Here is a 23,755-nt window from a genome sequence, read left to right on the forward strand (position 1 = left end):
ACACATTGCGGCAGCCAGGCCCCTCTTTACACATTGCGGCAGCCAGGCCCCCTCTTTACACATTGCGGCAGCCAGTCCCCCTTTTTACACATTGCGGCAGCCAGGCCCCCTTTTTACACATTGCGGCAGCCAGGCCCCCTCTTTACACATTGCGGCAGCCAGTCCCCCTTTTTACACATTGCGGCAGCCAGGCCCCCTTTTTACACATTGCGGCAGCCAGTCCCCCTTTTTACACATTGCGGCAGACGGTGTCCCCCTGTGAGAGAGAGAGAGAGAGAGACATACTTACCATCTCCCTGCTGGCAGTCAGGCTCCTCGTGCAGCTCCCTCGGTGCAGGCAGTGAGGTGAGAAGGAGGAGGAGGGAGGGGGAGCAGGGAGCCGCAGCAGCGCTATGTCATTGGTAGTAAGCGCCGCTGCAGCATCCCCCTCTCCTTCCGTATTGGTTGCCTGGCGCTGCTGTGGATGCTGGGATGGAGGAACCGCATCCCAGCATCCACAGCAGCGCCGGGCAGCCAATACAGAAGGAGAGGGGGATGCTGCAGCGGCGCTTACTACCAATGAAATAGCGCTGCTGCGGCTCCCTGCTCCCCCTCCCTCCTCCTCCTTCTCCGCTGCCCGGCGCTGGTCTCTTCTCCCTCCACAGCTCGGCCCACGGCGCACACAGCAGAGGCGGCATGTAATGAGTCAATTTGACTCATTACATGCCGCTGGCCGTGCGCCCTCAGGGCAACTGCGCTGTGTGCCAAGCCCACTTGGCACACACGTAGTTACGGCCCTGCCGGAGTCCCACTGCTGTCTTGCCATAGCTGGCTCCCAATCTGTGATCTGCACCAATTCACTGCTCTCGATGCTCCGTGCTGACCGGCGGTTCTGGATGCTGTTTCTGATTATGTCATTTTTCAAAAGAGCATCAGGAATGGTTGATTCTATTTCGGAGTGGGAGAAGGGACCTTCTGACGTATCTAGGGGAGGAGACACGTCACCAGGGGGAGGAGCTACGGGCAAACAGGGTACACGAAAAGTACCCTCGCGGGCTCGCTTCGCTCGCCACACTTCGGGCTCGGTGGCTCGCTTCGCTCGCCACCTGATTACTAAAGGTAATAGTTGGTGGCGTGGATAATAGAGGAACTATCCCGCTGGCGTAGCTCCTCCCCCTTATGTCGTAACTCCTCCCCCAGAAGGAAAAGGTCCCTTAGCCCACTTGATTCTAGCATCTACCCATCAGGAATGGCATTCCGGTGCGTTCCTCCTGAAAAATAGCTCTGATCACGTAAGGCAGCCACAGGAGGGTAGATATTCAATAAGGGAAAACTGAATAGACTGAAGAAGAGGAAAGGAGGGGACTAACTGGAAGGCAGGAGTGAAATAATGGGTCGGAGGAAAGGAGAGCCCAGAGTAGGCGCCCATTATCATCATCAGTGTGTATTTGCACCAGTCTTAAGGTATTCTCAGTTGATACAGCTAATTACAGCTGTGTATATGTCTCTACGCGTTTTATCCATGTGCTTGTAATTATATGAGAACTCCGTTAATTGCATAACCACCCTCTCCTCCCACGTTCCTCCACTTTAGCTGTAAGCATGCATTAGTGTCAGCAGGGACACTAAGAGGAGTTTGTTGAGGGCCCTGATTACTTGAGTCCAAGATCAACAGGTATACCCAGGCCAGCCATGAAGGAAGTGGAATGACCCCCTTCTATATGAAAAACATAGTATTTTAAGTCAAAGATTTAACTTGGTGTGGCCTCACCTCCTCTAGCACTTGGGTCCGCCATATGTCTCGGCGGCTATGAGTGTGAGATACAATCAAATCAGAGTGCAGCTTGCTTTGTATGTATGCGCAGAACCAAAATGCCTATTTATGCTGCAAAGACTAGTGTCTGCCCAACTCTGCATGAGCAACTCTGCATGGATGTGCAATTCCTTTGAATGGATGTACTCCATTGGATACTAGGTATAGCGTATGGTAGTGCAGTCAACAATTGTAACAATGTATTTTCTATCTAAAGCTATTATCAGATTCCAGAGGTTTTCACAGAAACATTTACATATAAGCAGATATTTTGCCATATTTTACTCTAGGGTGTGAAAAGCTGACACATTGATTCCAATCAGATTTATCCACTCCACAAACCAAGATACCACCAGTCTAGTACTCTTTAATAATTATGCTATCTAAGCTTTTTCATTTACTGTGTTAAATACGAAGATCATTTATTGTGAAATAGGTTATTGCAATGATAACAGCCTCTAATGTGCCCTTGATGTAATTGTCAGAATTAATGCTATCTTGTAGCATCATATAAAGGGCTGCATTATGTTTAAAAAAAGATATTATTGTTGCAAGAAAGGGAGAATTAATAGTTTTGTATTGAAGGATATCACTGATTGCTGTTTTTACATTAGTGAGTTAAATCCGTTTTCTATGCTATGTACAATGTGTTTAAAGAGTAAACATAATAGGTGGACATTTGTACGTCATACGGGTTTTAGGTTGACAAAATAAATAAGTAAGCAAAGATCCATTACACACTATCTGCAAGTCCTTGTTCTCTTCATGGCTGATCAGGAAGAAGCATAATAACGTAATTTGGGCTCTATCAAATCATTAGCATAGGCAAATGCAAGGGGAGTTTCAGTTGCCTGGAAACCCTCCAGGTAGCATCTTATTTTATTTCAGTAGTGGAATGGGTATTTGTTACAGAGTAATTCTCTCATAGCCATTTTAGAGATGTATGTTTATATTATATTTTTGTATTACACATAGAGGAAGATCTGGCTTCATTCTATGGGCGGGATTCAATTCTTTTCACCCCTTTCCACACCCGTTCTGTTTCTGCCCTCGGGGGCATGGTATCATTATTTCAGCTCGCTACCCCCGAAGTAGGGAGGCACCCAACCCTTTACACAGCTAAATCTGATCACTATGGGCACAATATGCGCGATAACGGAGATCATTTTAGAAAGGAAATTGGGCGTGATATATCATTTGAATCCCACCCACAGTGTTATAAAAGTACAGTTGAACCAGCTAATTAACATCTCTACACATGTGGCATAGTATAATTAGCATTTGAACAAGCATGGCCAGCTCACTAGACAACGGCTTCCACACACTTCCTGTGAAAGTCACACCCACTCAGCACTTGCTGAAAGTTGGACCTCACAAGGCCATGCAAGGTCCACTAGATTGGCGTTTAATAAGGGGACGAACAGACACGGAGTACTACTTATCCCGCCACACTTGTCACTTTGCTAGGAGTAATGCCTCACACCGCCCCTCAGTCCTATTGCCTGACTACCCTGGTGGTCTAGGGAGGAAGTTAAATGTAGATGGTGGTGGCCCAAGGCTGCCTACCTGTACCGGAGGGAGAGGCTGCAGTAGGGAGCTTTATCAGCTCTCTTGTTTCCCACACACTGAAGCTCTCTCTGGTCCTCAGCTGTGTTCTTTTTTTCCACCACCGCCTGCAGTCTTCTGTGCTCCGCCACCGGGACTTCTGCCACCACCACTCCACATCTTCTGCTACCGAATCTTCTTCCTTAATCTTCGGGAGATATTCTCTGCTCCCGCTCCGGCGCCCGACTGAGCTCTCCTGCTCTGCATCATCTAATATAAGATGCAGGAAGGGAGAGGAGCTATGATGCAGTGAGCTCAGATTGGCTCACCGCGGCTGATCCTGATTGGCTACCGGCCAATAGCTGATAGGATGAATCAGTCCTTGCAAATTCGGTCTCATCCATAGCAGCTCTGGGGAAAACGGTGCCGGTATCTCCCACAATGGAGCTGGTGTCTCTCACAATGGCACTGCTCACTGGAACAGGCCATGACGGGAACAGGTGAGTGCCCTCCTGTGTTTCCGCTGTCAGGCACCCACCTACACCCACACTAACCTATCCTATCTAAATGTTCCCAATTAGTATAATTAGGTAATTTGCTCATAAATATTTACAAATATTCTCCCAATTTTCTATGGCATCATAAGAAATCTATAACAGCCTATTGTTGTTGCCTAAGAAACAATGCGGAATAGTCCTGCCAGATTGTACTGCATTTCTTGGCACAGTTTTGGTATGAAGTGGCTTCTCAACCAAGAACTGTTCACAAATAATTTATTCTGCTTCTCTTTATACATTGAAACCTAACCACAATTTTTTTCTTACCAGATAATTATAATATGACCATCAGACTCGATAAGGGGGTGATTTATTACACATTCTAAAGAGGATAAATAGAGGTATTGATTGTTTCTTACTTGGACCAGCTTTTTGCTGCATCTGCTAATGCAACTATGTATCCAGAACATCTGTCATCTTCATCTGCTCTCAAATCTGCATCGCAGAATACAATATTTGAAGTTTTCACGTTTTAACCCTTGAAAACATAAGTTTTAATGAACTTGTACCCTTTAGACAGTTTAAGCTCCTTTTAACCTCTAACAAATGGCGTTAGCCAGGATTTAGTGAAAACTGGCTAACTCAGTTCACTGCATGTGTGATGTCTGAGCTACATCCTACATTTGCAAATATCAGACATCCAACTGCATTTTGGTATGGGATAGCTCTAATCTCCTTTATTTTAGATTCTGTATTTAATAATAATGATAATGTTATTTGTATAGCACTTTTCTCCCAGTAGGACTCAAAGTAAACAGGTAAGTCTTGAGTCTGTTTTTGAAGGATTCTACACTGGAGGGCTCTTGAACTGTGTGGGGCATTGAGTTCCATAGGGTCAGAGCTACAAACCTAAAAGCTCAATGCTTAACTCCCAGTTGATTTCAGGGAGACCCTAGGTACTGCTAATAGTACTGATTTCTTAAGTAGATATACCTTTCCTTCTGGAAACAAAGTTTTATCATAGTGCTCTGGTGGCTCTATAAAGACTTTTCAGCTAGTTCACCATTAATAAATGGTGAATCAAAAACAAGTTAATATAATAGCAAGTCACATAGTGCAGATATAGCAATTATTAAATGTAGTGTACTGTACCTTGCAACAGGGGAGAACACCACTGTAATTACTTACAGGTCTTTGAGTAAATCCCTTTGTAACAAGGCAATCCTTGTAACAGGCAATTGATCTGCCTGTATTTATCTCTCTACAGAAAATTAATTTGTTTTTAATTTTTTTTCCATGGGTCAATCTTATCACAACAGTCCAAGTCTCATTTTCACATAATGATGGCATTTTGTTATAAACAGCAGACTTCCATTTGAACCATGCATTACTTAATGGTGGTCATTTGGAGTTGATCGCTAGCTGCAGTTGTTCGCAGCGCAACGATCCGGCTTAAAAATGGCTGTTCTGCGCATGCGGCGCACGCACGTTGTATGAGCACAACAAATGATGTAGTTTTGCACAAGGTCTAGCGAAGCATTTCAGTCGCACTGGTGGCCGCAGTGTGATTGAAATGAAGTAGGCGTTTCTGGGTGTCAACTGACCATTTTCAGGGAGTGTTCGGAAAAATACAGGCGTGCCAGGAAAAACGCAGGCGTGGCTGGGCGAACGCTTGGCAGGTTTGTGACGTCAAAACAGGAACTGAACAGTCTGAAGTGATCGCAAGCGCTGAGTAGGTTTTGAGCTACTCTGAAACTGCACAAAAACTTTGTAGCCGCTCTGCGATCCATTCGTTCGCACTTCTGCTAAGCTAAAATACACTCCCAGTGGGAGGCGGCATAGCGGTTGCACGGCTGCTAAAAACTGCTAGCGAACGATCAACTCGGATTGAAGGCCTATGTTGCTTCTTCTACACTTTGCAGCTCTGACAATATACTATTGGTAAATTCCTGGCTATAGCTCTCTGGGGGTTTCCCTTCGTTAAATCTCTTGGTTTAAAGTGTTAGTATTCACAGCTAGTTAAAGCATTACGCATTTCTAAGGCATGTCACAGTTTGCTCATGAATATGACATCTCAGGATTTAACAAGTTTGTTAGCAATGTCCCAATATCTACATCACTTTCTCTTAAGACAATATCCAAGAAAAATACAGTCTTGTGATTTGCAATCCAACTTGCATCTTTTTCTTTTGGAATATGTACATAAGCTTTGCAACCAAATACTCTTAAGTGACTTACTGTATGTAAGGTTTCTTAATGGTATAGGCTTCAGTTGGTGCTTTTCATTTAACTGCAACAGAACTGCAACAGTGGGTGTATTGTTCTTTACTTAAAACACTGTTTGAATTGCCTCAGCCCAAAAATTATTTTCAAGGCCAGCATCACTCAGCATTGCATGGGCGCATCACTATATAGGATATGCACGCTCACTTACACCTTTTTGTTCTGGCATATACAACATGGTTAGCTGTTGTTTGATCCCATATTTTCTCATAAGGTCCAACAAACCTTTGTTTTGGTACTCTCCGCTATTGTCAGATCTAAAAGTCTTTAGTTTGAATTTCTATTAAATTCTTGTAGTCCATAATGTTGTGTATCACTTTACTTTTTACACACAGGTCATGCTTGTAAAATCATCTATTAGTGTTATGAAATACCTGAATCCACTAAATGATTCATGTTCCATAAGACCACATACATCTATGTGCACCATAGTTGTGCCTCAGCTCTAGTTGCTGATTTTGGGAAAATAAATCGGGTTTGCTTACCTTTGATGTGACTGTCATGTACCAGACGATAAGGATTGCTATAGACATTCCTGTTACCATCTCTTCTTGAATTTTTTGTACATTCTAGTAAGCCATATGCCACAATTCCATAGTTTGACTAGAGTCAGCAACAGACATTGGGCCTAATGGATCATTAGTTAGAGAATTTGCAAATGGAGCGATTATCGAATGACTGCGCATGCATAGCATTTGCATTGCACACGTGCATGGGGAAATAGTGACAGAGAATGCTTACAGATCGTAAACACAATGCAGCTGCTGTTTGACTGACAGGAAGCCGGCGTTTCTGGATGGAAACCTGCCGTTTTCTTGTGTGTCAGAAAAAACACAGGCGTGACCAGGCGTTTTTAGGGTGGGTCTCTGACGTCAGCGCAGACCACTCCCAGCCCGGCTTAATCACAGATTAGTGGCAGCCTCAAACCTACTCACATTTGCTCAGACGGCAAAGACTTTTCAGTGTTTCTGGATTTGCATATGCATCGGTGAGTGTATAGCGATCTGCGATGCATTCGCAAATTTGCATGGAACATTTTTTCTTTCTGTCAGGGCGGTGCCTTTCTATTCACAGACAACAGAAATTTGTCAGATTAATGATCCATGCTGAATTAGGCCCATTGTTCAGTATCTAAGACATAGAGTTGCCGGCAACAGGTGTCAGTAGTTCATATTTGCCTTCATTCTGAGTTGATCGCTCGCTGCCGTTTTTTCGCAGTGCAGAGATCAGGTTACTACTGCGCATGCATATGCACCGCAATGCGCATGCGCGTCGTACGGGTACAAACAGCATCGTTGCTGTGCAATGCTTCTAGCGACGAATCTATTCGCATAACCGATCGGAAGGAGATTGACAGGAAGAGGGCATTTATGGGTGTCAACTGACCGTTTTCTGTGAGTGGTAGGGAAAACGCAGGCATGTCCAGGCATTTGCATGGCGGGTGTCTGACGTCAATTCCGGACGGGCTGAAGTGAACGCAAGGGCTGAGTATGTTCAGACCTACTCAGAAACTGCAAAAAACTTTTTCGGACCGCTCGGCTGCACATGCGATCGCACACTTGCAAAGCAAAAATACACTCCTCCGTGGGCGGCGACTATGCGTTTGCATGGCTGCTAAAAGTAGCTAACAAGTGATCAACTTGGAATGAGGGCCATTGTCCCTTTCTTATTGTGCACAGTATAGTTGCCTTCTGCGATGTTGAGTTTGTAGTCTTTCTTCTTAAATATATTTATGATGATAAAGTTAATTTCAAGGTCTGGTGCAGATAAAACTTCAATATCTGTAGCTAAGCGAGCCTAAAATGCAAAACTGTAATTAGATGATGCGAGTATTTCAGGGACTTGCAATGAGGTAAATGGGTCAGGAAGCAGTGGCTAGTACCAGAGCTAGTTTTACACACAAAATCTGTGACCTGCAAACTGGATTTGTTCTAGGGAACGGATTGCCACCCAGCAACAGCAGGTGGGTAGGAAGCAAGCCTTCCAGGATTTTGCTGAGGCAGAGGGGAGTGACTAAAAACAAATTCACTCCCCCTGCCTATAAAACAGACTGGGTGCGCGCACGCTCGCGGACACGTGCACATTAGGTCACGTGCACGCTCGTGGCTGCGCACACCGGGTTCGCTGATCAGATTTTTCCGGAAGCTCACTGGTGGCAAACCCTTCCCCTACAGAGATAGTAGAGAAGAACGGTAAGTATTGGCCTGACTATTGACGCATACTGAGTGTGTCTATCAGGACCGAAGGAAGGAAAGGACACAGTTACTACCATGTATGCAAGCAAGAAACAAACGTTTATTAAGCCTTAAATGCCAGCTAAAGGACTGAGATTGCATGTTTGTTCAAACTGGAAGGTAGAACTGTGGAGACATCGTTGGCTTTAAACTGCACAAAGTAGTCCCAATGATGGGAAGTGAAGGTTACTTCTGCTCATTATTGATAGCTGGTTGAGGCTTCTTTTGACCCTTCGCTGCGCCTTTGGGAGCAATAAAGAAGAAAAATATTAGAGACTGACCCGTGTGTACCACAGGAAACAACAGTACAGTAGGGTGGGGAAGGGTGGGAGCTGTTGCTAGGTGGCAATCCGTTCCCTAGAACAAATCCAGTTTGCAGGTCATAGATTCCTGCTAACTAGTTTTTTGTTCTTCAGGAAGGCTTGCCACCTAGCAACAGCAGGTGGGTAGACTACCACATACCTGGTGGTTGCTCTGAGAAACTCGATCTTTTGAAGATCAGTCAGTCTCCAATAATGCTTAGCAAAGGTACTGACTGAGGACCACCTTGCTGCAAGCATGATTGATTGTAAAGGTATACCTTTAGCTGCCGCTTTTGTGGCTGCTGATCCCCGGAGGGAGTGGCATTTAAATTGGTTAGTATCTATTCCTGCCTCTTTCATGGATGCTACAATCCACACTCTGATGGCAGAAGACCTTGCGGGGCGAAATGACTTTCTACAAGTGATGAAAAGCTGGGTGATCTTGTCTCTAACAGGGGCTGTGAGAGCCAAGTAAGAGGACAAGCAAGAGACTATGCATAGATGAGGTTCTGTAAGATCCTGTACAATGTCGAATTCGACTATAGGATTATTAAATGAGGAAGTTTTAGTGTGACCCTTGAGTATTATGTGAAAGCCTGTTGGGGTCTGTGACAACTAGAGATGAGCGGGTTCGGTTTCTCTGAATCCGAACCCGCCAGAACTTCATGTTTTTTTTCACGGGTCCGAGCGACTCGGATCTTCCCGCCTTGCTCGGTTAACCCGAGCGCGCCCGAACGTCATCATGACGCTGTCGGATTCTCGCGAGGCTCGGATTCTATCGCGAGACTCGGATTCTATATAAGGAGCCGCGCGTCGCCGCCATTTTCACACGTGCATTGAGATTGATAGGGAGAGGACGTGGCTGGCGTCCTCTCCGTTTAGAATTAGAATAGATTAGAGAGACACTTGATTTACTAATTTTGGGGAGCATTAGGAGTACTCAGTAGTGTACAGTGCAGAGTTTTGCTGATAGTGACCAGTGACCACCACTTTTATTTATAATCCGTTCTCTGCCTGAAAAAAGCGATACACAGCACACAGTGACTCAGTCACATACCATATCTGTGTGCACTGCTCAGGCTCAGGCCAGTGTGCTGCATCATCTATTATCTATCTATATATAATATTATATATATCTGTCTGACTGCTCAGCTCACACAGCTTATAATTGTGGGGGAGACTGGGGAGCACTACTGCAGTGCCAGTTATAGGTTATAGCAGGAGCCAGGAGTACATAATATATTATATAGTGAGTGACCACCAGACACACAGTGCAGTTTATTTAATATATCCGTTCTCTGCCTGAAAAAAGCGATACACACAGTGACTCAGTCAGTCACATACCATATCTGTGTGCACTGCTCAGGCTCAGGCCAGTGTGCTGCATCATCTATATATATTATATATCTGTCTGACTGCTCAGCTCACACAGCTTATAATTGTGGGGGAGACTGGGGAGCACTACTGCAGTGCCAGTTATAGGTTATAGCAGGAGCCAGGAGTACATAATATTATATTAAAATTAAACAGTGCACACTTTTGCTGCAGGAGTGCCACTGCCAGTGTGACTAGTGACCAGTGACCTGACCACCAGTATATAATATTAGTAGTATACTATCTCTTTATCAACCAGTCTATATTAGCAGCAGACACAGTACAGTGCGGTAGTTCACGGCTGTGGCTACCTCTGTGTCGGCACTCGGCAGCCCGTCCATAATTGTATATACCACCTAACCGTGGTTTTTTTTTCTTTCTTTATACATACATACTAGTTACGAGTATACTATCTCTTTATCAACCAGTCTATATATTAGCAGCAGACACAGTACAGTGCGGTAGTTCACGGCTGTGGCTACCTCTGTGTCGGCACTCGGCAGCCCGTCCATAATTGTATATACCACCTAACCGTGGTTTTTTTTTCTTTCTTTATACATACATACTAGTTACGAGTATACTATCTCTTTATCAACCAGTCTATATATTAGCAGCAGACACAGTACAGTGCGGTAGTTCACGGCTGTGGCTACCTCTGTGTCGGCACTCGGCAGCCCGTCCATAATTGTATATACCACCTAACCGTGGTTTTTTTTTCTTTCTTTATACATACATACTAGTTACGAGTATACTATCTCTTTATCAACCAGTCTATATTAGCAGCAGACACAGTACAGTGCGGTAGTTCACGGCTGTGGCTACCTCTGTGTCGGCACTCGGCAGCCCGTCCATAATTGTATATACCACCTAACCGTGGTTTTTTTTTCTTTCTTTATACATACATACTAGTTACGAGTATACTATCTCTTTATCAACCAGTCTATATATTAGCAGCAGACACAGTACAGTGCGGTAGTTCACGGCTGTGGCTACCTCTGTGTCGGCACTCGGCAGCCCGTCCATAATTGTATATACCACCTAACCGTGGTTTTTTTTTCTTTCTTTATACATACATACTAGTTACGAGTATACTATCTCTTTATCAACCAGTCTATATATTAGCAGCAGACACAGTACAGTGCGGTAGTTCACGGCTGTGGCTACCTCTGTGTCGGCACTCGGCAGCCCGTCCATAATTGTATATACCACCTAACCGTGGTTTTTTTTTCTTTCTTTATACATACATACTAGTTACGAGTATACTATCTCTTTATCAACCAGTCTATATATTAGCAGCAGACACAGTACAGTGCGGTAGTTCACGGCTGTGGCTACCTCTGTGTCGGCACTCGGCAGCCCGTCCATAATTGTATATACCACCTAACCGTGGTTTTTTTTTCTTTCTTTATACATACATACTAGTTACGAGTATACTATCTCTTTATCAACCAGTCTATATATTAGCAGCAGACACAGTACAGTGCGGTAGTTCACGGCTGTGGCTACCTCTGTGTCGGCACTCGGCAGCCCGTCCATAATTGTATATACCACCTAACCGTGGTTTTTTTTTCTTTCTTTATACATACATACTAGTTACGAGTATACTATCTCTTTATCAACCAGTCTATATATTAGCAGCAGACACAGTACAGTGCGGTAGTTCACGGCTGTGGCTACCTCTGTGTCGGCACTCGGCAGCCCGTCCATAATTGTATATACCACCTAACCGTGTTTTTTTTTTCTTTCTTTATACATACATACTAGTTACGAGTATACTATCTCTTTATCAACCAGTCTATATATTAGCAGCAGACACAGTACAGTGCGGTAGTTCACGGCTGTGGCTACCTCTGTGTCGGCACTCGGCAGCCCGTCCATAATTGTATATACCACCTAACCGTGGTTTTTTTTTCTTTCTTTATACATACATACTAGTTACGAGTATACTATCTCTTTATCAACCAGTCTATATTTTAGCAGCAGACACAGTACAGTGCGGTAGTTCACGGCTGTGGCTACCTCTGTGTCGGCACTCGGCAGCCCGTCCATAATTGTATATACCACCTAACCGTGGTTTTTTTTTCTTTCTTTATACATACATACTAGTTACGAGTATACTATCTCTTTATCAACCAGTCTATATATTAGCAGCAGACACAGTACAGTGCGGTAGTTCACGGCTGTGGCTACCTCTGTGTCGGCACTCGGCAGCCCGTCCATAATTGTATATACCACCTAACCGTGGTTTTTTTTTCTTTCTTTATACATACATACTAGTTACGAGTATACTATCTCTTTATCAACCAGTCTATACACAGTCTATACACTGCAGTGCCACTCCTAGATGGGCCCGGTGTTTGTGTCGGCCACTAGGGTCGCTTATCTTACTCACACAGCGACCTCGGTGCAAATTTTAGGACTAAAAATAATATTGTGAGGTGTGAGGTATTCAGAATAGACTGAAAATGAGTGTAAATTATGGTTTTTGAGGTTAATAATACTTTGGGATCAAAATGACCCCCAAATTCTATGATTTAAGCTGTTTTTTAGTGTTTTTTGAAAAAAACACCCGAATCCAAAACACACCCGAATCCGACAAAAAAAATTCGGTGAGGTTTTGCCAAAACGCGTTCGAACCCAAAACACGGCCGCGGAACCGAACCCAAAACCAAAACACAAAACCCGAAAAATTTCTGGCGCTCATCTCTAGTGACAACCATTGGTCGGATATATGAATGAGAGCCAGTTCGGCTCCCCTGTCCGCTATGGCCAGAGCCAATAAGGACGCCAACTTGTGAGATAGGAAGTAAATGTTGGAATTTGCTTCCCAAGATGCTAGGAAGGAGAGGAACGGCTCAATGTCCCAAGTGTGGGAGTATTTGGGAAAAATGGGTCTGGGGAGGTATATACCTCTTAAAAGGCGGATATATACTTTACTGTCTGTTAGGTTGGGGATCATAATGGCCAGAGCGGACCCATATGCCTTAATAGTGGCTGAGGCTAAACCTGACTGGTATTTTGATGCTAAGAAGTCTAGCGCCATGTGTAGTAACAATGGTTGGCTGGTAGAAGCGATTTGTGATCGCCAGTGGTTAAACTCCTTGATAATTGTTCAATTGGGTTTGGAGAGCCGACTAAAACAGGCGCAATGCAGCTAAGGTGTTAAAGGCTTAGATAAATGTCACCACATTTAGAACAAGAAATACCGTACACAACATGAAGAATCACAAAGAGGAATATAAACATCTAAGGAAGGAAATAAAGGGACGTATTTCTGTATGTTGCGCTGAGTGTGTAGAGAGGGCTTAAATTTTGTGTACGGTATTCCTTGATAATTGTGCAGTATCTACAGTAGCTCTCATATGGGGTCTCAAGGAGGCATTGATAAGAGCTTTTGTGGGAGATGCTAGTGCAGCGTCTGTTAGCAACCCAGTAATATTGCCATCCACATGCACTGGGGAAAGTGTTTGAAGAATGTCCAGGGTTCCCTGGAAGCACTCTGTGGATAATCCTAGGGGAATTTTCAGTTCTATACGCAATTGGTTGATTGGGGAACCACACCTTGGATGGCCATACTGGATGCACCAACACGATCTGAGGAACATGGTCCTCCCTGATCTTTTGTAGGACCTTCAGTATAAGAGCAGGAGGGGGAAAAGCATAGGGGCAGGATAGGTCTGTCCAGGGAAAGGACATCGCATCCATTTTCCAGACTCCCTTCGTCCATATTCTGGATACAAAGCGAGGGGTCTGTGCATTGGAGGGGGTCGCAAACAGATCTATGTCCAAGGTTTTGAAGGTCTGGACTGTTTTCTGAAAGATTTGTAATTCAGTGCTACTGAATTTAGGGATATATTTTCACGAGATAGGGAATCCGCTAATTTGTTCAGTTCCCCTGGTATGTAGGTAGCTGTCAGAATTATGTCCCTCTGAACTGTCCAACTTCAGATTTGTAATGCTTCCCTGCATAGAGATATTGATCTGGTACCCCCCATCTTGTTGATGTAAGATACTGCGGTAGTGTTGTCCAAACATAGTTGGATGCCTACCCCCCTCAGATGTCTGGGTACCGAAGCTCTGAGAGCTAATTTTGCTGCTCGTAATTCCAGAACATTTATAAGCAGCCAGGATTCTTGGTCTGACCAGGTGCCTCTTACTGCTCTGTCCTGTGAGAACCTCCCCCAACCGGTTAGGGATGCATCTGTTATAATTATCATTGAGGGTGCCTCATCTAAGAGGGGGCGAGGGGGAGAAATGGGAAGACTGTTTCATGTGGACAGTTCTTGCTTTACTCTTTGGGAAACACGTATTGTATCTGTCCAGGAGTAATTTGAGTGAATTAGAGTCCTGAGAAGACTCTGCAATTCTCTGCAAAAGAGAGGAACATGCTGAAAGCCAGGCGACATTGCAATCATTTTTCCAATGATCCCTGCTAACGTGCGGAGAGACATTCTGCATTTTTGGGAGATTATTCACTCCCCTCTGCCTCGGCAAAATCCAGGAAGGCTTGCTTCCTACCCACCTGCTGTTGCTAGGTGGCAAGACTTCCCGAAGAACAAATATATGAGCTCAAGGGTTCATGTGGGCATTATACAAAGGTGAAGCCAGTGCTTAAAGTGGTACAAGGGAGGTTGTGGAACTCACCCCCAGCCACACCCTCATTGAAGCCACACCCCTAGCCCCTCCCCTTCATGTCCACCTGGCGGGCATTCTAAATAAGAAAAGATGATTTGCTCAGTGTGTGAAACATGCACTGGGTACCACACACACACACACACACACACACACACACACACACACACTGGGTGCCATACACACACATACACACACACAATAGGTGCCACACACACTCACACTGGATGCCATGTATACAGTGGCGAACACACACACACACACACACACACACACACACACACACACACACTGGGTGCCATATACACACACACAATGGATGCCACACATACTGGGTGCCACACACATACACACACTGGGAGAAACACATACACTGGGTGCCACACACATACACACACTGGTAGACACACACACACACTTGATGTCACACACGCTGGGTGCATCACACACTGGATGCCTCAAACACATACTGATTGCCTGCACAACCTTGTGTCTACTATCTAGTGAGTCCACTGCAGTACAAAACACACTCACAGGTAGAAGCTGTCCGCCTACCTGATTGAATCTCGGGTTGCTCAGTGTTCTGCTTCATGTGGACGGACTCAGTAGACAGACGCTCTGCGCTGTCTCATGGCCGCCACCGCAGATACTAGAGGCAATGGAGAGGGACTGGAGGAGGTGGCCTTTAGCAGTGGCGGTGCACAGCAAAGCTGCCAGAGAGACGCCGGCCTCCTCCTTCTGGTGGCCACAGCTTCCGCCAGTGCCTTTAGTAGATAATTGCAGTGCCAATTATAAGTGGCGTAATGCAGTTCTGCCCCGTTCCAGCCCACTTTAACCCCTGGGTGCAGCTATATACTGCTGGAAATTTGGTGGGGAGGCACTGAGTCACCTGTTATAGACTTTTTACTCCAGAGTGTTGACTATACACATGATTAGAATAATACAAAGTAGAGTTGTGCACCAGACATTTTTCGGGTTTTGTGTTTTGGTTTTGGATTCGGTTCCGCGGCCGTTTTTTGGATTCGGACACGTTTTGGCAAAACCTCCCTGAAAATTTTTTGTCGCATTCGGGTGTGTTTTGGATTCGGGTGTTTTTTTTTCAAAAAACCCTCAAAAACAGCTTAAATCATAGAATTTGGGGGTAATTTTGATCCTAGAGTATTATTAACCTCAATAACCACAATTTCCACTCATTTCCAGTCTATTCTAAACACCTCACACCTCACAATACTATTTTTAGTCCTAAAATTTGCACCGAGGTCGCTGGATGACTAAGCAAAGCGACCCAAGAGGGCGGCACAAACACCTGGCCCATCTAGGAGTGGCACTGCAGTGTCAGACAGGATGGCACTTAAAAAAATTGGCCCCAAACAGCACATGATGTAAAGAAAAGAGAAAAAGAGGTGCACTGTGGTTGCTGGATGGCTAAACTAAGCTAAGCGACACAAACACCTCAATATCACAGGAATTATTCGTTCTAATCAATGGTATTATTGGTCCAAATCACTGGAAGAAAATGACAAAATCACTGGAATTATTCGTTCTAAATAATCAATGGTATTATTGGTCCAAATCACTGGAAGAAAATGACAAAATCACTGGAATTATTCGTTCTAATCAATGGTATTATTGGTCCAAATCACTGAAAGAAAATGACAAAATCACTGGAATTATTCGCTCTAATCAATGGTGTTATTGGTCCAAATCACTGGAAGAAAATTACAAAATCACTGGAATTATTCGTTCTAATCAATGGTATTATTGGTCCAAATCACTGGAAGAAAATGGAATGGATGGATACTTGTGTGATATCACTATAGAGTGGGTTCGTACCTGAAGGTCTGTCATTTTCGTGGTCGGCCATATCCACTCTTCAACGATGTCGAGGCCAGCGACTATTCTTGTACATCACCTGTAAGGCTGGGACAGAAGTACCAGGAAGACCCCGGAAGGACAACCCAAACAAACTATACCCAAGGACCACTACACATGGAGACGGTGACAACCATTTATTGCATTGAAGATATCAGTCACCGCTATAACTCAATTCTCACTTCGAGCAATTGCATAGAATAAACATAATCACAATACCCTATTTCTTTTCCTGTCTATAACAGTATTCACAGTTTAGGTATCTCAAAGGTAGAACAATACTTTGGTCAAATAATCGTACATAACACATACAATAGCAAGCGTTTGGAATGTAACAATATTCCGGGGTAAGAAATGTCCTGACAGTAATTTGGCAGTATTTCCTAACCTGTCCATAAGGTGGCGTTACACGCCGGGCACTAATGTTCAATTCCTGCGCCTCAGCGGGCGTCTGCGGTCAATGTCCCCTTTGACAGAACTCTTGCACGCTCTCAGAGAACTCCTGGGAAGACGTCAGTGGAAGTTAAGTAAGTATTCGTAGGAAAGTGTGCAGAACTAACTGTTGGTAATACAACACAGCAGCAATGGCTAACGGTACCAACCGTCTTTATATCCACGGAAAAGTAAGGAAGAGTGAGTAACACTATTCTAATAAAACACCGTTCCAGGCAGTCGGGTACTCCGTGTAAGCGGGTGACTTCATAAACAGATTCTGGCGTTTGAAAGGGGATCATATAAAACAAGCGCAGGTATGATGTCCCTGAATAGGCAAGGCATAGTTAAGCATAGGGAGAACTTTTGTACTGGGGTGTTTCTTGGTAGGGGTGTCCCCCTTTTTACCCGGGATGTACTGTTACAGATGGACCCCACTTATATGCAGGAATGTATGGGTGACCCGGTACCTGCTATAGGAGTGGATGCTCCTGTTGATAGTCTTCTGGTTATCAGCTGCAACAGCGTCCTCTGTGTGGTTCTCCCTTCTGTGGTGGCTGTAAGTGCTGCGGCGTTGCTTCCAGGAACCAGCTGCCAGGCGGCTCCGGCTCCCCCGTCCCCAAGAGTGGCTGTGATGGGCGGCTTTGCACTGCTGCCAGCCCTGTCTGCGTTCCGACCAACCGCGGCTCCCTGCATACACGCGGCAGGTCTCTCTCTCTCTCCTCACACCAGGCAGCTATTCTCCTCGTCTTAGCGCGGGTCCCGGCGCGCGGCTGCTGCGGGCGGCTCTCGTCTCTTCTCCTGCGCAGTCCAGTGGCAGCGTGTCCCGCCTCTCTCTCCTGTCTCTCCTCACGCGCGCTTCTTGTTCTCTCCTCCCCGTTCTTCTCTTGGCGCGCAGCTCCCGACCAATCCTGCGGGTCCAGGACTTCCCGCTCTCAGGATCTGACGGACGGACTGCCCTGGGTCCTTGTGTCCACTTGCAGGGGGAAGGTTAACCCTCTCAGCGCCCGGGTTTGTGAAGGCAGCATTGGCTGCAGTTAAAGTTATAAGGGGGCTGCTAGGGGTATCCCCAAACGTGGGTACCACACTTGCAGTGACACAGAGCTGCAAGATACAGCAATAGCCTACTGTACACAACTATATACTGTTGGGTCACCAAAATGCTGCACTGTAATACTATATATACTGCTCACAAAAATGCAGCACAGATATGGAATGGATGCCTACTGTACACAACTATATACTGTTGGGTCACCAAAATGCTGCACTGTAATGCTATATATACTGCTCACAAAAATGCTGCACAGATATGGAATGGATACTTGCAGTGACACAGAGCTGCAAGATACAGCAATGGCCTACTGTACAACTATATACTGTTAGTCACCAAAATGCTGCACTGTAATACTATATATATACTGCTCACAAAAATGTAGTGATGAGCGGGTTCGGTTTTACTTGGTTTTACTCGGTTCTCAAAACGGCATCTTATTGGCTATCCAAAACACGTGACATCTGTGAGCCAATAAGATGCCGTTTTGAGAACCGAGTAGAACCGAGTAAAACCGAACCCGCTCATCACTACAAAAATGCCGCACAGATATGGAATGGATACTTGCAGTGGCACAGAGCTGCAAGATACAGCAATGGCCTACTGTACTGTACTACTATAATTATTATATACTGGTGGTCCCTAGTCCCCACAATGCAGCACACTGATCAGATATTTGCAGCACACTGAGCACAGATATGGAGCGTTTTCAGGCAGAGAACGAAGATATTTTCAGCACACTGAGCACAGATTATTTGCAGCACACTGAGCACAGATATTTGCAGCACACTGAGCACAGATTTCGGAGCTTTTCAGGGAGAGAACGCTGCCACGTCCTCTCCGTTCAATCTCCAATGCACAAGTGAAAATGGCGGCGATGCACGGCTCCTTATATAGAACACGAATCTCGCGAGAATCCGACAGCGGGATGATGACATTCTGGTTAACCGAGCAAGGCGGGAAGATCCAAGGCTGCCTCGGAACCGTGTAAAATGGGTGAAGTTCGGGGGGGTTCGGACCTCGAGGAACCGAACCCGCTCATCTCTAATACAAAGAAGATATTTATAATATTTACTTTGTATATTTCATATACTTTATATAGTCAAAACTCTGGCATATACTGCAGTATGACAGGAAAGGCTCTGCCTCACCGCACTGCACATCACTAGAGTACTTTATCTCCAATTCCTCTGACTATAATGTGTTCACATTCACTCAGTGAGTTGATCAATTTTTCATTGCAACTAAAATATCTAGTGGGCCTATGTCTTTCCTATGACTGACTGCAATGTTCAAAGCTGACTCACTTTTGTTACAATACTTTTTCTCCATACAACCTTGGTCTTTTAGGGGGGAATTCAATTGTGGGTGGGAAATTTAAAAAAAACAGCAGTTTGGGGCTTTTATCCGCAGCCTCTGGTTTTTGCTATTCAATTGAAGGACAGAAAATGGGATGCAGTGATTTCTGTAGAGATCACTGCATCTTTTTTCACGCACCTCCAGAGCAAGTCTGATTTTTCCTAAAATCTTTATACTGTATTTAGGAACAATCACCATGACTTGCTCTGGCACCCCGCCGGCACCCCTCCGCTGAGGACTAATTAAGCAATTAGAAGTTTCCAATTAGCTTAATTAGTCTGTATTTACTCACCTTCTGAAGTGGTGTCTTCTTCTCCAGCATCAATGGTCCTCTACAGCAGTGGCAGCAGCCATTTTCCCAGTGATTTCTGAAGCCAGTGCTGGGCCAATGGGGAGCTAAGTATAATTAAGTGGGTGCAGGGGTGGGTGCATTATAGATTCACCAGTGGTCCACACAGTATCAGTAGTTAAAGCATAAGTGTTTGACTCCAATACAACTACCAAATTTTTTTATTCTGGGGTCAGGTTAAGCAACATAGCCATAGTGACTTCTTTACCATCTACATTGACTCCAATGGTCAATGTAGATGGTAATGGACAACTTCTTATCAATGTATTCATTCATGTCCTTACACTCAAGACTCTTATCTTCATAAGCTGTTTGCAGGTATACCCACATGTCCTTTGCGGACACCTTTTCATTGATGATGAATATACTTGCTGTCCTATAGCTTATCCAATGTGTCAGATTCCTTATTTGTTGTAGGCACATAAATTGGTCCCAGGACTGGAACCATGGGCAGGACTGATATAAAATGGAGGCTGGGCCAGACTTGGATTGGAATGGAATGCAGGCTGGACCAGAATGGGACCAAAATGGAATGAAGGCTGCAGTGGGCTGGGACCAGAATGGAATGCATGCTGGATTGGACTGGGACTGCAGTGGAAGCAGAGTACTGGAACAAAGTGGAAGTACAGGTGTGATGGATAAGAGTTAATTACAGCAGAGAAGCATAGAGAAGGATCCTGCTGCAAAGTAGTTTTAGTGCTGTAGCATATACAATTTGCTCAGATTTGCAGAGTGCATTTGCAAGTGCCTTAGCAGTGTTGTAAACTGCTCAGGTTTTGCAGATACAGGAATCTCTTCAGAAGACTAGTTGAATTGGCAATGAGTTAATGCCAGGGATTGGACACAGAATTGGAGACTGGGACACAAAAGTCATGTGAAAAGTAAGTCTCCATGAGTGGAAGAAAATGTTGTCAGCTGACCTCAGGTATGATGGCCACGCCCATGCAGCAGGTACTTATTTCTGAAGTGGAATAAACAAATAAATCCTGAGATGACTGGCCTGTGGAGACATGTCAGTCAGTAAAGGATGAGCGATGGCCGAGGCAAGTGGGTCTGAAAACCCACAGTGTGACACAATGATTCCAATGACTCTATCCACCGGTTCAAGATTTTAGTTGTCTCCTGATCAATCATGATTTTCCACAGCCTCTCAAGCCTTAACTGCATTTCTATAGCAAATCTCCAAGTACAGTAGTTCTCCGAGCCTTTCAATTTTATTAAGTTCATACTTACAGTTGGAGTATACATTTTCACCTTCGATACAAAATTATAATCCTGTTGAACATGTCCTTCACAGCCACAGAACTGGTCCCTGAACATATTGGCAGATGCCTTCAAGTTGCTAGGTGGTAAGTGAGTAGGTTTTATGGAATATAACAAGTTACACACGATAGAAGTCACACAGCAGTCAATAAAATAAGATATTAACCTCTCTTGGGCTACGTATTGTATAGCTGAACAGCACTGTGATGCTCCTAGATCAGTGACAGACTTGTGTACATACAGATACTTTTATAGAGGTATGTAAACAAGTCCTGCACCTGGAGTCTAGACAGTCTAACCTTTTAGTTTGGTGAATAATGGTGAATAATAATTACTCGGACAAACATTGTTATTTAGACAGATGAGTCATGCACAATAATACACAGTTAAGAGATAGCATGTAGTGATTAACCATTTTTCTACATACCAACAAATTCTAGCTATCATTTTGCAACATTTACTAGATAAATGATAGGTAGAATCTCATTGGTTGCCATGGGCAAGATCACCACATCCTCTTTTGAAGGTTTACAAATATGCCTCATAGATTTTATCTGTAATGGATTTACTGTCACCCACCCCTTTTCTTGACAAGTATACTTACTGTAATTTTCTTTAAAATAACAGCCATTGCTATAATATTCTTTTGTTTACTTACTAATTTATTTTTTATTTGATTTTTATGTTGTGTGCAGCTACTGTTCAACCCTCTCGTTCAGTTTTAAATCCTAGTCACATCAATGGTTCTCATCTCCAGTGCTCAAGCACTCCCTACAGGTCATGTTTGCAGATTTTCTGTATGTGATAATTACTGACTCAGCTAATTTTATGAACTCACCTGTGCATGAGTAGAGACATCCAGAAAGTAGGACCTTTTGTGGCTAATTGAGGATTGGAGTTCAGAACTTCTTCCCTACATAACAGGATTTTGTATTATTAAGGTTATGATGGGATACTATTATTCCTTATGTGCTCTTTTACTCCCATTGGATTCCATCTAAACTTAGCTTGTTTCCTGATATGATACTGCTCTTCATATAATCTCATTTTGAATATCTCTGCTCTGCAAGCAAAGATAGTCTTGCTGATGTTATATAGAATAGAAGGAAAAACAAACACTATACAACAATACACTTTTTGTTTAATATGGTCATTGTATTTATATTTTTTATTCTGCTGTACAATAAAAACCGAAATAAAAACTAATACAAAAAAAGCACTCAAATGATGTTAAAGTTGTAGTTTCGTTTCTCCCCTAACCAATGGAGCCCTAGACAAATGCCTAGTTCGCCTATTGGGGGTAATTCCAAGTTGATCGCAGCAGGAATTTTTTTAGCAGTTGGGCAAAACCATGTGCACTGCAGGGGAGGCAGATATAACATGTGCAGAGAGAGATAGATTTGGGTGTGGTGAGTTCAATCGGCAATCTAAATTGCAGTGTAAAAATAAAGCAGCCAGTATTTACCCTGCACAGAAACAAAATAACCCACCCAAATCTAACTCACTCTGCAAATGTTATATCTGCCCCCCCTGCAGTGCACATGGTTTTGCCCAACTGCTAAAAATTTCCTGCTGCGATCAACTTGGAATTACCCCCATTGTAGTGCTAGCACTGTGCTTATGTATAAGTGCTAATAATTCCCACTGTATGTATTCAAAGACTTGAATTATGTGACTACCTCCCGCAGGAACCTTCACCATTTTTCTATTAAATTTCTATTTTATGCTTAGTTAATTTTTACTCTTTACCATTTCCACAAGGCTTATCTACAGTTTTTAAGTGCAGCTAGATGCATCATTGCTTGGAAAGTGATAAAATGGAGAGCGAAAAAGGGGCCAGCCAATCAGTTCCTAACTGCCATGTCACAGGCTGTGTTTTTAAAATGTCAGGAGATGATTGGCTGGTACGTTTTCACTCTCCATTTTATCACTTTCCAAGCGATGATGCATCTGGCCCCATATGTGCTTATTGTACAAATGGGCTGCTAGTGCATGGAAAGAAAAAACAACAAACTCTTTTTGCAATAAATAACTATTTTTTTTGCACAGTGGATTTTTTCCAGTAATCTTTAATGCATTTTTGCTTCGGATCTATAGGCTTTGGATCTATAGTTGTACATAGGTTGATATGTGATATCCAGGCCATTGCTTGCTGTTGCCGAGTCCTAAAAAATTATATATTATTTTTTACTTTATTCCACTTGGTTTCATTTCTATGCTTGGGGAAATTAGGAACATATTCCACTGATTAGCTAGTGCATGGAAATCGTAAGTCCAGATTTTTTATTTAATGGGCTAATTACAGGACTATGGCTACCTAGTGAGTCCGCTGAGCTGAACAAGGGATTCAGTCAACTGAATAAATGTATTCAAACTTGTGGAAAATGAGCCTTATTCTATGTGCAGCCAGACTGGGAAAACACACAAAATGTGGTACAATACCACTTTAATGAAGCAAGCAGGGAACATGAATACACTAACTTGTCTATGTCCCAGGACACCGTTTGAGCTGGTGGTAATGAAGGGAAATGAGCAGTCAATGATTCTATTCTGTGTTTGGAAATACCTGAATACATGCATCCCTATTTTAGCACATTATTTTTTGCTTTTAAAGTTACATTAGTGGTAAGTAACAACAGTATATGTGATATAAGGAACACGGGGAATGATTCAGAGGTGGACGCAAATCCCTGTTGCAATTGTGGATCCGTATGTAGCAGTCTTGCGAAAATATGCAAATGTCGCAGCCACAGGGATTTGTACTGAGACA

Source organism: Pseudophryne corroboree, chromosome 12 (genome assembly GCF_028390025.1).
Source record: "Pseudophryne corroboree isolate aPseCor3 chromosome 12, aPseCor3.hap2, whole genome shotgun sequence".
Lineage (NCBI taxonomy): Eukaryota > Metazoa > Chordata > Amphibia > Anura > Myobatrachidae > Pseudophryne > Pseudophryne corroboree.